Here is a 15,953-nt window from a genome sequence, read left to right as displayed (position 1 = left end):
CAGCAGAACATCCATGGGACCAACTCAGGCATTAACTCTATCCCCCTTCCAGTATCTAGGAGATTAAGAACCATTTACGACAGTTGTAGGCAAGCTTGCCTCAGGAGAGCCTACAACGGTTTCTTCACACACTTCTCAAAGGAATCAGTCCATGCATCCAGGCCAATGGACCGTCATACTGGTACGTGGACTCGTACCATAAAGCGCTTTGTACATTTCACTTGATTTTGTAATTACTGAAATAACATCACATACCTTCTCAACCTCTGAAGTTTCATTTCGTTTTCTCTTCCCTTTCTGAGTATTTCATTTCTTCTGACAGTGCAATATCGTCAGTGACCCAGAATCAAAATTTTTACAAATTTGATGTGATTCTGTATCTACAAACAGTTTGTTTCATTAGCTATTGAAATAGATTATTTTTGATCTGGTTAAATTGTTGGTCACTAGAATGAATGTGAAACCTAGCGAATATCGAAATTTTGCATCTTGCAATACAGAAGGAACATTACACAGCTAAAAATTTGTGAGTTATTTAGGGGCACACAGGTTGCGAAATTCAGTGCTCTCACTTCTGGCAGCACCAACTGTTCTAACCCAGCTGAGTATCGAGTCGAAGTGAGCTTTGATGACAAATTCGGATACAAAGATCCATGCTGGTTCGAGTGTATATCACAGTTCAGGGATCACTGAAGATTATTAGCAGTGGGATTCACCGACATGGAAGATAAAATAATTCGCCTTAAAAGTTGCAGGGTATATTTTCAGTCAGATGGTTTAGTAATCATTAATACGAAAAAGATAATATATGTAAGCTGAAGTCTGTCCCGTCAGACAGTAGTCGCATGGGCTTTAGAGATCTTGCGTGCCGTTGAGTGTGAAATACATGAATCACTCGAGATCCAAATTCCATGATAATCGTTGGACTCCATCTACCTAGTAGCAAAATTGCGGAATAATAAACTTCACTCTATATAGGCCACGATTCTGCCGCTATAGAATTCCAATACGTCCTGTTAGATGTTCTTACAGGAAGAATACACGATCTTCTCACAAACAAAAACATGTGTGTGAAATCTTATGGGACTTAACTGCTAAGGTCATCAGTCCCTAAGCTTACACACTACCTAACCTAAATTATCAAAAATGGCTCTGAGCACTATGGGACTTAACATCAGAGGTCAGCAGTCCCCTAGAACGTAGAACTACTTAAACCTAACTAACCAAGGACATCACACACATCCATGCCCGAGGCAGGATTCGAACCTGCGACCGTAGCGGTTACGCGGTTCCAGACTGACGCGCCTAGAACCGCACAGCCACACCGGCCGGCCCCTAAATTATCCTAAGGACAAACACACACACCCATGCCCGAGGGAGGACTCGAACCTCCGCCGGGACCAGCCACAGTCCATGACTGTAGCGCTTTAGACCGCTCGGCTAATCCCTCGCGGCTCTCACAAACAGCCAACGATCAAATGCGATTTCTGAATGAGATGCTGCGCGATCAGTCCTTGCATATACTGGATGCATCCGCTGTCATTGCACCGCCATGCTTTTGCGGCTGCACTGAAATGCTAATAATCGTATCAACTGAGAAGACTGCATCATGCTGAGAAGTTGGGCTTTGTAAAAGGCAGACAATTCTTCGAGTGTCAGGTTTTTCCATTTTAGTTCTGGCTCCCATGAGTTACTTGGTGCCTATACTTCCGAACGGCATTTAGTTGGAACCGCTAAAGAGGCAGAGTTTATTCCTTGTTAGCTCTATTGTAACCATAAGTTTTTGCAGTAATACAGCAACTCTTCGTAACATTTACGAGAGCCCTTCTCAATTAGTAACAAAAAATACGATTTTTTAGTGACAACGAGGATTTTTGAGCTGTTAGAACACATGTGCTGTGTTCCAGGTAGAACCAGCGCCCATGCTGTCAAACATAGACATAGAGAATCTGGTTCTACTCTTACTCCAAAGGGTGCAGCAGAGAAATCAATTCCTAATGGAACAAATTCTCGCATTAAAAGTGCCCACCTAGTGACTGCGGGGATTGGTTCCCAGACCGTCACCCATGTACGCCCAGGCATATCAGTGCCACCATCCTTTCAAACCTTTCACAGATAAATCGAGCCTTTCGCCTGCTGCATAACCCAATTAGAACAACACTTTGTAGTATACAACATCTGCAGTGATGAGCAGCAGCGAGCTTTCCTACTGGCGTATGCAGGATCCACAGCCGGCCGAAGTGGCCGTGCGGTTAAAGGCGCTGCAGTCTGGAACCGCAAGACCGCTCCGGTCGCAGGTTCGAATCCTGCCTCGGGCATGGATGTTTGTGATGTCCTTAGGTTAGTTAGGTTTGACTAGTTCTAAGTTCTAGGGGACTAATGACCTCAGCAGTTGAGTCCCATAGTGCTCAGTGCCATTTGAACCATTTGAACCAGGATCCACAACCAACCAGTTTCTGCAACAGTTAAATCCCCAAGTTTAATCGCACTTGTTACCACATGCTTCCTTAAAGAAAAGTTTAACTGACTATTTCTGCACAGAGATACACACTGGAGCAGCATGACACAAATTTTTTAGACGTCAGAAGCCCTGGTATTTACCTCCCATCCAGGATGAGAAGTCTCATAACAGTAGTTTCTCTCTGAGGCAGACAAAGACCATCTCAATATTATGATTCAAACGATTACCATCTTGCAAGCTGTGTATTGTTAGCCTTTCATGACATCAATGTCATTTCTGCAAGGCAAAGTGTGCCATCTATGTAAGCCTGGCAGCAAGGCCGAGGTCTGTCACTGCTTCACTCCAGTATACATGGACAGGGTGCAAACCCACCCTAAGGAGGATCTTCCTCAGCCTAGTTTTCCAGATATGGCGTTTGCACAGACCATCCTCCCATGGTGCTCTTACGTAATACCTATACAGGTCGAGATGGAAAACAAACCAGTCACCTTGCATATTGATACTAGGTCATCAACTACAATTGTCGACTGGAAAATGTGCCAAGCCATTGGGTCTTCTCCACTGTGCCCTTTCAAGACCAAGTTACGTAGTTAGTAACAACCTCATTTTCAAGCTTCCAGTCTCGCCATGGTACTGTGGTAACCTCAGCTGGGATTTTGATGGTAGTGGGCCCAGGAGCATCCAGCCTGCTTGGTCTAGACTTGATAAGCTGGGACTCGAGATTTATGGTACTTCTGAAGCAGACCTTGCGGTATACCCCTACACCACTAACTCTTGGCAAAATTCAGGTCAGTGTTCCAGAAGCCATCAACAGGTGTTTCCAGATTCCAGACCAATACCAACTCAATGTTGCCCCAAACGTTTTCAAGGCCTGCAGCGTCTAGTTTGAACTCCGTGATGAGCTTCCACAGGATCTGCAACACCTCCAGGAAGATTATATCCTCATTCCAGTCATACACAGTCAAAGGATCTCCCAATCACGATTGTGCAGAAGCCATTCGGCGCCATCTGCATCCGTGGCGACTTCAAGGCCACCATCAACGTCGTAGCTGTGGTTCCCACGGATCCCACTCACAAGACTGAGGAGCAAAATTGATCGGCAAAATCGACCTTCACTCTGCATATCTCCAGCTCCCATTGGACAATGACTCCCAAAAGACACTCTCGATTGTACCAATACGGCTCCTGGTAGTGGATATGGGCAAAGTTCCCTTTCACGTTTCACATGGAGTCGACATCCATGATGAAAATGATCCAGGTGCTGGCACATTTGTTCATCCTCAAAGACTCCAAAAAGCATAGGGCACCAACAATAACCTCTAATTTACGTTGGCGGAGCTCCAGAAATTCTGCACATTTAATAGTATCATGTTAATCGACATAGTTCCGTTCCACTCACCCGCCCCCCCCCCCCCCCCCTTGAATGGTGTGGATGAATGTCTGATAAGCACTTTCAGAAGCCAAATGAAAAAATTAACAGCTCTCCATTAAGGATGCTTTGGCGTTATTCCTTTCGTCATATCGTACGTCGTCTCAGGATGGATCGTAACCAGCAGAGGAACGGTATGACCACCAGCACAGATCACAGTTGTCCATGGTGTACCCTCAGAACAGCCCCTCACCATCAAAGACTTATAGGCAACATCATTTTTCTCCAAAGGATCCGGTGTGGCTACTGACATCAAATGTGGACATCAGCAGTGGCAGCCTGCCTTCATCATCCACTTGGTTGAGCAGACAATGGTCAAGTATAGCTTCTAAAAGGAGACTGCTACCACTAGCATGTCAATCAAGTCCAGGCAAGACGTGGACCGGAACCTCCGGCTGATACCCTGACACCTTCTTTCATTCCAGATTCCTGTAATAAGGCACATTCCAACCGCCCAACATCACGACACCGCAAGATCTCCTGAGGCCAGATGCAGATTATCTCAGCTGTGATCATGTGCCAAGGGAGGTGGATCTGGATGTTCTCTCTAGAAGTCGCTGGTTGCACCATAAAACCACGCCTCTGCCCAATCACGAGTGACTAGGGCAATTCGTAATAAAAATGAGATTTTTCACCTAGTATGTAATACACTTCATCTCAGTTGGACGTTCTTTTTCGAACTGACTTTATAATTTTGAACATGTAATGGTCAGCAATGTAAAATGCTTATCTATTTTCGTAAAAACATTTCGTTTTATTGATTTAAACAAAATCAGTGGTCTGGAATGAAAAATTATTGTAATTTTTATTTTGTCTTACATCAAAATAGTTCTATTTACAAGCTGTGGAAGTATGAGTTTTTAATTAAATTCTACATTGTAAACTTGGAGCACATGATTTATTTTCGAACACTTTTTTTTATTCACTGTTTTCGTGGTCACATTGCATGGACTTACAACAGTTTCTCAGTTTAGAATCCTACGAGTCATTGTCAGAAGCAAGTATCTTTCTACGAAAGTAATACATCGTACTTTCACCTGACGCCTATCTGTCACTTCACTGGGCGATCGACGTTCCTAGAAAGAAACTGGACCTCATGCTGTGCTCAACTGCATCCCATACATAGCCGATTCTGCTGAGACCCGAACACCTAGTAGGTGCAGGCAGAAGAAGCGTATAGTATCAGATACGCGCTATCCTGTTTGAAGAGCTGGTTCCAGTGCATCCAGATATGTAAAGAGGGAATTGCTTTTGACATATCAGGAAAATGAAACTGTATTTCCTTGGATGAATCCAAAAAATAAGTGGAATGTGTGTCTAATTGCTTTACATATCATAGCGCACAGTTCGGCTTCTGAAATGGGATTGAGAAACATGGTGGGTTCTTCCAGTCATCAGTTCATCTAAATCTACACCTGCACCAGAGCAGATGAGAAACCTTCTTCTTGTTTCAAGTTCTGTAGTTTCTTCCATTAATTGTTGGACTGTGAGGAGGATTGTTGTATGTACGCATTTGAAGGATTATTGTTAGGCTAACAAAATCTTCATGGTTATTAAGAAAGCGATGCTCATGGGTATGAAAACAATCAATAGTTTCGCCAATGGAACTCGTTTTCAAAACTTTCTGAATATGTTTTCAGGAGATAACTTATCCGATCAGAAGTATCACACCAATTAGTAGACATTAATGTGGACTATCTCCACCCTTCATCTTTGTGACGGCTGGATATCTGCTGGGGACACTTTGGATGAGCTGTCTGAATGGCACACATTACTGAAAAGGCAATACCAGAGAACGTAATAGTTGGATGCTAAAACATGGAATGAAGTTGACGTTCTAACACCTTTTTTAAATAAAATTTTATTACTATCCTATGAACTTACACAGTTAATTCAAGATTGTAAATTAGAAATAAGTTGACATTTGACACAGTTCGTTGTGACGACATGCCCCGTTCATTTGGCAGCTGCAGCTTTCTTCCTTTCCATGCTCATTGTGCCTGTGTCTTGATGTTGACAGAAAACTATTGGTTTATTGTTTTTGTTGTTAAATTGTTGACTGGCCTTCTTGCTGACTATAGGGGCTTGGATAGTGGACCCTACATTCGTCACGATAGCATCATGCAGTGGTGAAGGTCGAATGCCCGAAGGCAGTCATGAGATATTGTTATAAAAATTCACATTTATTAATCAGCTGCCTTCCTGTGGTGGAAGGGTGCCAGCCACGTTGATATATGTTGACACGATAGAGGTTTGCAGTCTCAGCTGCCATGGCGAGGGAGGTGCGCTCTCAGCGTCATGTGATGTCTTGGCCAGCTAGCTGCAGCAAGGATGGGGTGGCCTGCATTGCCTCAGTGGCCAGCAGCACAGACAGAAGTTTATCAGGGCACTCACGTGGATTTAATGGACTGTGGTCCAGCAAGGGGGCAAACAGTTTTGAACAAGGTGGCTGTAGTCACGGAGAGTTACATCATGGCCTATCTGTGAGTGAACATCCCATGACAATACTGGTGTTTGGTTGTAGCTGCGTGTTGGGGAGTGGGGGCAGCAATTACTGCACTACCCTAAAATGATGGTAGTTGCTCAGCTCGCCAAGTAACGTCAGTGATGCCTGCAGAGGCTTGGTGTTGGAAGGCACTAAAATACACTCCTGGAAATGGAAAAAAGAACACATTGACACCGGTGTGTCAGACCCACCATACTTGCTCCGGACACTGCGAGAGGGCTGTACAAGCAATGATCACACGCACGGCACAGCGGACACACCAGGAACCGCGGTGTTGGCCGTCGAATGGCGCTAGCTGCGCAGCATTTGTGCACCGCCGCCGTCAGTGTCAGCCAGTTTGCCGTGGCATACGGAGATCCATCGCAGTCTTTAACACTGGTAGCATGCCGCGACAGCGTGGACGTGAACCGCATGTGCAGTTGACGGACTTTGAGCGAGGGCGTATAGTGGGCATGCGGGAGGCCGGGTGGACGTACCGCCGAATTGCTCAACACGTGGGGCGTGAGGTCTCCACAGTACATCGATGTTGTCGCCAGTGGTCGGCGGAAGGTGCACGTGCCCGTCGACCTGAGACCGGACCGCAGCGACGCACGGATGCACGCCAAGACCGTAGGATCCTACGCAGTGCCGTAGGGGACCGCACCGCCACTTCCCAGCAAATTAGGGACACTGTTGCTCCTGGGGTATCGGCGAGGGCCATTCGCAACCGTCTCCATGAAGCTGGGCTACGGTCTCGCACACCGTTAGGCCGTCTTCCGCTCACGCCCCAACATCGTGCAGCCCGCCTCCAGTGGTGTCGCGACAGGCGTGAATGGAGGGACGAATGGAGACGTGTCGTCTTCAGCGATGAGAGTCGCTTCTGCCTTGGTGCCAATGATGGTCGTATGCGTGTTTGGCGCCGTGCAGGTGAGCGCCACAATCAGGACTGCATACGACCGAGGCACACAGGGCCAACACCCGGCATCATGGTGTGGGGAGCGATCTCCTACACTGGCCGTACACCACTGGTGATCGTCGAGGGGACACTGAATAGTGCACGGTACATCCAAACCGTCATCGAACCCATCGTTCTACCATTCCTAGACCGGCAAGGGAACTTGCTGTTCCAACAGGACAATGCACGTCCGCATGTATCCCGTGCCACCCAACGTGCTCTAGAAGGTGTAAGTCAACTACCCTGGCCAGCAAGATCTCCGGATCTGTCCCCCATTGAGCATGTTTGGGACTGGATGAAGCGTCGTCTCACGCGGTCTGCACGTCCAGCACGAACGCTGGTCCAACTGAGGCGCCAGGTGGAAATGGCATGACAAGCCGTTCCACAGGACTACATCCAGCATCTCTACGATCGTCTCCATGGGAGAATAGCAGCCTGCATTGCTGCGAAAGGTGTATATACACTGTACTAGTGCCGACATTGTGCATGCTCTGTTGCCTGTGTCTATGTGCCTGTTGTTCTGTCAGTGTGATCATGTGATGTATCTGACCCCAGGAATGTGTCAATAAAGTTTCCTCTTCCTGGGACAATGAATTCACGGTGTTCTTACTTCAATTTCCAGGAGTGTATTTCCTTCAGTTTAGTTAGGGATGAGGCAGCAGCAGCTCTCAGCCGTACAGTCAGTCAGATCTAGTTGCCGATGGCATCATAGATCTTAATCATCTCACTAGACCATGGATAGAGCGTTATAGGTTCTGCCTCGTTACTAGTTAGCTGCACTAATGAACTACAAATGAAGACTAAGGTGTGGAAGTAAGGATACATGTGCTTGTCGAGCTACTAACATTATTCCCCTGTGGGGATGATTGAAGGTCTGTCAGTTTTCTGAGCTTGTCAGCACTCTTCTTTGCTTTAGGATGGCGCAACTTTATCTTCCAGACAGTCAGTTTTAGTGTGTCAGTAATTGAATAGTTACCGTTGTGTTCAGTTTGAGTTTTCGTGTGACATATGCTGTCACCGCTATAACGATAGCCCTCTGTCGCCATGATGTCGTTTTGTTACACTGCTTGTTTGAGTGTTCAGACAGTCCAGGGTGTAGCAACATCAGCCGCGCGGGAATAGCCGAGCGGTATTAGGCGCTGCAGTCATGGACTGTGTGGCTGGTCCCGGCGGAGGTTCAAGTCCTCCCTCGGGCTTGGGTGTGTGTGTTTGTCCTTAGGATAATTTAGGTTAAGTAGTGTGTAAGCTTAGGGACTGATGACCTTAGCAGTCCCATAAGATTTCACACACAATTTTTTTTTTTTTTTTTTTTTTTTTTTAGCAACATCATCCGAGTTTGCTGCTACTCGATGGGCGTTTCCCTTTCGCTGGTATTCTGTCTGATCATTGGCCCATCCTGCCCTGTCTCTGACGATGCCAGGGAAGAACTTTTAGAATTAGTAGTTTTTAATATCCTCCCGCAATATTATTCTTCGGCGCAACACTACGTTCACCGTTTTTTTAAAGACCTAAAATTGCAGCTGTAAGTACTTGGAAATTAAAAACTAATTAGGAAACAGAAATGCTGAAAGTAAATAATTTTCTTAAAATGTCGTAAAAATAGGAAGATAAGAAAGAATTGAAATTTATTGATTTCCACTGTTGTGCAAGATGGATTACCTCAGAGAGACATGGAGTCTCCCTCAGCAGCCACCTTACCTGTAACTACTCGCCAATTGAGGAGGAGGATCTCAACAATACTTTGAGCCTCTCGCCCTCAGATGGCGTGATCGAGCGTCTAGTAAGTTCCGTGACACTACGATCACTATAAATTTAGTTCCTGTTAATGTTTATCTGTCTTCACCTGTATCGCTGTCTTCTGATCTCGTACTACTACTATTCTCTACTGTCTTGTTAGTATTGTCCGTTGAGCGATTCGTCAGCCGTGTTTGTTCCTACATGTACCCTCGCCGCTGACAGTACTCTTTACACAACTTTCTAGATATTCTGTCTGCACATTCGTTAAGATCTGTCCACAAGACTACGCTTCTAGGGGACTGTGTTACGCACTCGCGTTAGTGATCCTAATGACTTAAGACCACATAAGGCAGATGGAATAGAGAATATTCCATCAGACAATCTAAAATCATTGAAGGCAGTGGCAACAAAACGACTATTCTCGTTGGCGTGTACAATGTATGAGCCTGGGGACATACCAGGTGAACTGTTAAGGTAAGGAATGAGGAGATTATACGCATAATCGAGGAGGAAAGGAAAATGTGGAAAACACTGACAAGGAGAAGGGACAGGATGAAAGGACATCTATTAAGACATCAGGAAGTGACCTCCATGGTACTAGAGAGAAATGTAGAGAGTAAAAACTGTAGAGGAAGATATTGGAATACAGCCAGCAAATAATTGAGGACTTAGGTTACAAGTGCTACTCTGAGATGGAAAGGTTGGTACAGGAGAGGAACAAAGTCTTCTGCAAACTTCTGGGCTGCCATTGTTGTAACAATAAGAAACGTCACACTTCAATACAATAGTCTTATTATAAGCTGCCTGTTCTTTTTTCTAATTCGGATTATTTGCAAATCTGTATCCTCAAATACGCTGTAAATAAAATACCCTTTAACATAAGAAACTTAGACCCAGAAACAGAATTAGTTTCCGTCGAGCAGCGTATTAAGAATTACAGTTGACTGAATTACTGAGAATACGAAGTTGTTATAGCCATCTGAATTCAGCTGAATGTCATAGCACTATGACCACCCAGGTCCATCACTCGCTACCAGGCCTACTTCAGAGAAGGGAAATTCATGACTCTTACACCAGAAATCAGTAATAATACACGAGAACTGTTCGAAAAGTAAGATCCGATAGATCACGAAATGAAAACGACTGAAAATCCGATTAAGCTTTGCACAGATGCTTTGGGCAGCGTCTCTAGAACGCCTGTCGACGACGTAACGTCTCTCTTTTCAGTTCTGAGCTCCCGTAAAGGGACCTAGAACAATAATGTCTGCTGCCAAGTATGGCTGGTCGCTGCAAGTTTGCGCCTGATTTCATGCAATCTCACATAACGTACCTGTTACTTATTTACTTCTTCATGTCAGTTCTTGGCCACACACTGCAGGGGCAGTGAGGATGCCCCAGCAACGTTTTCAATGGGATACAGCCTGGACTTGGCTCCATCTGATCTCTACTCACATGAACCGATCGCTGCAAACACACATTTTGGTACAGACAATGAACTGCAGACAATTGAAGAGAGGTAGCGGAAAGCACAGGAGTCTGCCCTCTATGAGGAGGGTATTGGAAGGTTGGTACAACGCCATGACAAATGTTTAAATCGGACCGGCACTCATGTAGAGAAGTAGCTCGAAGTTGTTGCAAACTGTTGCAAACACAATGTTTGATTTTCACTATGGTTTCAATTTCGGGACCGATCGGGCCTTACTTTCCGAACAGCCCTCGTATTTCGCTCCAGCATCTTTAGAATTACACTACTGGCCATTAAAATTGTTACACCACGGAGATGACGTGGTACAGACGTGAAATTTAACCGACAGGAAGAAGATGCTGTGATATGAAAATGATTAGCTTTTCAGAGCATTCACACAAGGTTGGCGCCGGTGGCGACACCTACAACGTGCTGACATGAGGAAAGTTGCCAACCGATTTATCATACACAAACAGCAGTTGACAGGCGTTGCCTTGTGGAACATCGTTGTGATGCCTCGTGTTAGGAGGAGAAATGCGTACCATCACGTCTCCCACTTTGATAAAGGTCGGCTTGTAGCCTATCGCGATTACGGTTTATCGTATCGCGACATTGCTGCTCGCGTTGGTCGAGATCCAATGACTGTTAGCAGACTATGGAATCGGTGGGTTCAGAAGGATACTACGGAACGCCATGCTGGATTCCAACGGCCTCGTATCACTAGCAGTCAAGATGACAGGCATCTTGTCCGCATGACTGTGGCGGATCGTGCAGCTACGTCTCGATCCCTGAGTCAACAGATGGGGACGTTTGCAAGACAGCAACCATCTGCAAGAACAGTTCGACGACGTTTGCAGCAGCATGGACTGTCAGCTCGTAGACCATGGCTGCGGTTACCCTTGACGCTGCATCACAGACACGAGCACCTGCGATTCTGTACTCAACGACGAACCTGGGTGCACGAATGGCAAAACGCCTTTTTTCCGGATGAATCCAGTTTCTGTTTACAGCATCATGATGGTCGCATCCGTGTTTGGCGACATTGCGGTGAACGCACGTTGGAAGCGTGTATTCGTCATTGCCATACTGACGTATCACCCGGCTTGTATGGTATGGGGTGCCATTGGTTACACGTCTCGGTCACATCTTGTTCGCCTTGACGGCACTTTGAACAGTGGACGCTACATTTCAGATGTGTTACGACCCGTGGCTCTACCCTTCATTCGATCCCTGCGAAACCCTTCATTTCAGCAGAATAATGCACGACCACATGTTGCAGGTCCTGTACGGGCCTTTTTGGATACAGAAAATGTTTGACTGCTGCCCTGGCCAGCACATTCTCCAGATCTCTCACCAATTGAAAACGTCTGGTCAATGGTGGCCGAACAACTGGCTCGTCGCAATACGCCAGTCACTATTCTTGATTAACTGTGGTATCGTGTTGAAGCTGCATGGGCAGCTGGTACCTGTACACGCCATCCAAGCTCTGTTTGACTCAACGCCCATGCATATCAAGGCCGTTATTACGGCCATAGGTGGTTGTTCTGGAAACTGATTTCTCAGGATGTATGCACCCAAATTGCGTGAAAATGTAATCACATGTCAATTCTAGTATAATATATTTGTCCAATTAATACCCGTTTATCATCTGCATTTCTTTTTCGTGTAGCAATTTTAATGCCCAGTAGTGTATGTATTGATAAATTATACATTTAGTACGTGGGCAAGAAGAGTGAATGGATAACAGTGAGTGGCTAAAATGAATAGAACATTATATCAGATAAACATTTTTGTGTTTGAGGAACGAAAAATCTAGATAAATATAAGAAGAAGAGGAATTGCAAGTTCAATCAGTAAAATGCAATGTTATGTAGCCAGTAGATAACATAAAAGAGAAGCATGATAAATGTACTTTCTGTATTATCTATTTTTACAACCATACTTGTGTGCTTAACTGTTCATCAACATGTTTGTATGCATATCAGGATTAAATCATGCAGGAACCCTTAAGCAACCCAAATACTGAGTGCCCTATCAAATGGCGTCTATTGATAAACTCTTAATTTTGTCAGCTGATGCATTTTGTAAATAAATGTTGGAAAAAACAACAATAATATACCACATTTAATTTAATTTGATTTATTTATTTATCATGGTCTATGCGACAATGCAATGTGAAGCTATTTGATCATGGTATGAGTCAGTCAGTTCTTTACAAAAAGCTAATTAGAAGATTTGTAAACAAGAGAATTAAAGAATTAATAAACCATGGGAAAATGTGAGAGGGTATATGAATAAATTATACATCACAGAGAAAAATGTTCAGTATTCTTGTACATAACAGAAGGTGTGCGCTACATAGAAACCTCCCAACTTGGATTTTTTCTCAGTTCTACCGGAAGCCTATTGAAACTGAAACCCCTGCATAGTGCACACCTTTCTGTATGCTGCTTAAGAAAGTGTTATGCAACTCAGTGTTTCTATGTGTGACTGCCAAGCAAATGAACCAAGACAAAGACGCATATTCATCCTGTAGAAAATTATTGTGCTATGAATGACTTACATGAATTATTTTGAAGAAAACTGCTAACAAAGAAGCACACCAGGAATTACTGAACAATTTAAGGAGATTGTGGGACCATGACAGAAGTATAGCATACCTTCTGAAACTGAGTTAAGACCTGTCCCCAGACCAGTCATCATACTGAATTATACTAACATGGGAGAATCTGCAAGATCAACATGTTGCCATTTTCAGTTCAAACCAGTGAGTATATTTTAACTCATCTGCTAAACACTACAACGGTCACCACCTTCCTACAACTCTTCCTGAATGTAATGAAAGTTATCTTGACAGGAGTCTTCAGCGTATAGTGTGAATAACGTTTTGAGACAAGTAATTAAGTGTTTGTTGCAGGCACCTAAAAGAGACCCTTATTGTTTGACACACCCTGAATGTTGTATCCTTCCAAGTTTTGTTTGATCTATCAAGTATTTTAGTAGGAATAGCCCCAAAAAATGAACAGAAGGCAAACACACAAAAAACCAAATTCGTATATAAAATTTGGATAGCTACATATGAGTGGTTGAAAAGCATTTTCATCAATGTAGACTGTGTTATAACGTGAAAATTACTTAAATGAACATTATGATAGTACCTCAGTTTTGAAAGATACCATATTATCTGGATATTCTCCCCTCAGTTCTTGAAAAGAAACTGTGGTTGGCCAGATCAGTTGGTATGGCACTCCTAAACAGAGTATCTGATTATTCAAATATTTTTTGACGAAATTTTCTCCTAAAGGACACCACACTCTCATAAAAAACTGCATTTGTGAGTCAAAAGTTGAAAAAGGATAAGACAAAATGTTTGAGAAAGGATAATTGTGTTCTCTAATGGACACACTGTTTAGAGTGAAAGGTGAGTCTCGTTACCGTATTGGAATCATTTGTTTGAAGTCTTCCTTATATCCACAGTTTTGTAAATAATTAATTCATTTATTCTTATGAAACCAGAATACTGTCTTGTACAAAAAATCGAATATTATAATACTTCGTGAATTTCTGTTACATTGTGCATAAAACAGCTTGATATCAGTGGGTGAAAAAATTTGAAACTGTTGACATTTTTGCAGGGTTATTGTCTTTATTGATCTGATTGATCATGGCTGTTAAAATACAACTTAAAATTTCGTAAATGTATTTGCAGGAATTTGACTACCCCCACATTCTGCTGCTAACAAAAGGGGCTTGTTGCACAAACTGGTCCAAGACACTGGCAAGAGTATGGCAGAACAGCAACAAACTGCAGCTGAGCTGGTATTGCACAGCTCATTAATTGCAAAATTACAAAATTTTTATCCAGTGGTATGTATTTATAACTTGGAAGTTCATGAACATGTGTCACACAAACCTTCATATATCTGAACCATCATGTTTCACAAATTGTTAGAATAAGAAGATACGAGAGATGGAAATGCGAAGAGAACGAAATGCGATGAAGTGTAGTGCGCGCAGAACACTCGTCTGCTTGATCCCTCTCGTACTTCCGAGATGCCTCTTAGTAACATTTGCATGTTTTTACTGCCGCTAAAATGTTAGTTTCATTTCGTTTGTCAGTTGCTCTTCTTTTTCCTTGGCCTACTTTATTCCCCACACTTCCAGTTTCTATAACTTTTTTTATAATGTTTGCAAAGACAGATCGTCAGTGACTGGCACGATCTCGATACTCTTCAGCATAGAACCGCACCGCTGTTCTAATCGTTTAGCGACATTCGCCTCGAACGGTATTCTCCTTTTCAGCTGTCGTATATATCGTAAACGAGGCAATAGCTTTACGAGCAAGTTTTCTGATTGATACAACAGCACAACACACTCCGATGGTCTTCAAACTCACACGTAAACACAAGAAACTCACCTGAATTACGTGTTTACTTACATTTAATATAACAGAGCAAACGATTGCGGAATCTCTCCTTCTGACGGCGGAACAATGGTTTGCGACGCTATTACTAAGACCCATACATGTTATGTCGCTGAAGGTCTCTTAGAATCTTGTTTCAGATGCGGCAGGGAGAAGTATATAACTCCATTATAAAGAATTAAACAAAATAGGTGTTCCAGTTTGGGAACTATAAACGACAAATATACATGAAACTTCCTGGCAGATTAAAACTGTGTGCCAGACCGAGACTGGAACTCGGGACCTTTGCCTTTCGCGGGCAAGGGCTCTACCATCTGAGCTACCGAAGAACGACTCACGGCCGGCCCTCACAGCTCTACTTCTGCCAGTATCTCGTCTCGACAAATATACATGTTTTTTAGTTTATTGGCTTTCGACACGTGCCTATAGGGCCATATAAGAGTATAACGTCAATTATGGCGATACGAATGAAGGGACACCCAGTTCCCAAGCGCGAAGAATATCAACTCGGCCGGTAATCTAACCCAAGCCGCTTTTCTCTGCAGTCCGCCGCTTTGACCGTGCAGCTATGGAGGCGGACGTAAATGTTATTTTCTAACGTCAGAAAATTCGCGTTATTGTCTTCCATAACTTCGCCAAAAACGCACCTCGATATATTTACTCATTCTGGATATACGAGGGTTGACCAGAAAGTAATGCAATTCACTTTTTTCTCGCCCGAAAACAATGCTACGAATGCGAAACGTTACGTATGTATTATTTGAAGCCTCATGAGTGAGCGCGCCATGATTCCCGCACTTGCGATAGATAGCGTAGCTGCACGACAGTTTCAAAATGGCGTCTGTAGGTGATGGACGTTACAAACAACATGCCGCCACCAGGACAAGGACTGTTAACGGCAGGGCATACACGCCTTGTTTCGAGCGGGAGGAAGGCAGTAGAACGGGATGCAGATTACGTTGAAAAATAGGGTGTTTACATAAAACACCATTCTTTCG

This window comes from Schistocerca nitens, chromosome 2 (assembly GCF_023898315.1).
Source record: "Schistocerca nitens isolate TAMUIC-IGC-003100 chromosome 2, iqSchNite1.1, whole genome shotgun sequence".
NCBI classification, from domain to species: Eukaryota; Metazoa; Arthropoda; class Insecta; order Orthoptera; family Acrididae; genus Schistocerca; species Schistocerca nitens.
Note: the sequence above shows the minus strand (reverse complement) of the source record.